Source organism: Aplysia californica, unplaced genomic scaffold (assembly GCF_000002075.1).
Source record: "Aplysia californica isolate F4 #8 unplaced genomic scaffold, AplCal3.0 scaffold00269, whole genome shotgun sequence".
Taxonomy (NCBI): domain Eukaryota; kingdom Metazoa; phylum Mollusca; class Gastropoda; order Aplysiida; family Aplysiidae; genus Aplysia; species Aplysia californica.
This window is the reverse complement of record NW_004797539.1, coordinates 431305-432834: the sequence shown is the minus strand read 5'-3', so window position 1 is coordinate 432834 and position 1530 is coordinate 431305.

Genomic DNA, 1530 nt, shown 5'->3' with positions numbered 1-1530 from the left:
GGGGGGGGGGGGAATATTGGAGTAGGTAGTTTGAACAGGTGGTTGTCTTGAACAGGAAGATCTAGTTGTCTTGGACAGGTAATGGGGGAATTGGTAGGGCCTATCATAAAGATTCCCTGGTTCTGCAATACTGAGAAAAGGTCTAGTCCAATTTAACATAATATAAGATGCAAGCATCATCTGGTTTGTGAATACAGAACCATAATATTGTGCACTTCAATTATTTTTCTTTTTCTATGCATAGAAGTGAAGCACATTTTTTCGTTGTTCACTTTTTTTTCAATTTTATTTATGAAAGCTGAGGTTTAGTGTTTATTAATCTAAAAAAGCATATATAGGAAATGTACAAGAATCTTGCGCTAATCTTTCTTGTTGCTCAAAACAAGGTGCTTATCTGTGCTAGGCAGAACACAAAACAATGTGTCAGATCATATTTTAAGCTGAAAACTCAGTTTTAAATATTTCACAATGCCACAGGGACTGCTTCTTGAATGTATTGTATGTTTTGTTGACTTCTCCACACGAGGTCACCTGTGAAATCTTATATTAGATCAGCAACATGTGCTGTACATAATATACTGCCATTTTTCACAGGTGTCATGTTGCATAAATTTGTTCTTGTTCACATGTGCAGAATTAATGAATCAATATCATGTTTCATGTTACACAGACAAGAAAACAGAGCAATAAATATATTTATAAAGACAGTCTCACATGTCTTTGAATGACAGATCAATGAGCCTGTTGTAAGAATGAGTACAGAGAAGCACATTGACACAATAATGACCATGTAGAGTTGAGTAAGATTGAACACAGTTGAGCACGGATAACTCAAACATGTGGGGGATTGACAAATGTAATTGTGTCACGACGTTGTCGAATCAGGCGCTCGTCAATTTTGTCAGCATTGTCTGACAAAAACATCATCTCTTGCATGGATTGAATGCTATGTGGAGTTAGTATTATCTAAAAGGTTGTCCATTTGCCTTGCTTTCGATGAAAAAAATACTCATCTATTTTGAATAGAAGTCGAGATATTTGCAATTGAACTCGAAGGAGGTGGGGATCACCTAGTTTCAGAGGTAAAGTCAACACGAAAATGGCAGCCAAAGTTTGGTAACTTCCATAGCTTGAGAGTCCTTGGTGACTGAAAATTTACATTTTTTTGCCTTTAATCAACATTTTTCAGTAAAATCCACACAGAAATGTTTTTAAATGGACATAAAAGAAGTTGAGCCAGAAAACAACAAGTCGATAAAAATTGCCAAACCGGCGGGAAAATGCTGTTTCCTTTGATTTCATTATTTTGACGAACGCCTCATTTCACCACGATGCCTCACTATAGACACATCCATAATTCTGGTAAACCGATATCATAATATAATCAAAGAGGGTAGGTTGGGGAACGGCAGATTGTATGAGCTGTCCATGATTTTGAGTTTCCCATGTTCGTGATATTTGTGCCCGACTGCAGCCTGAAAAATCTCGTGAGAGAGTGTAGATGTAAGACCGGCTAATAACATCTTCCTT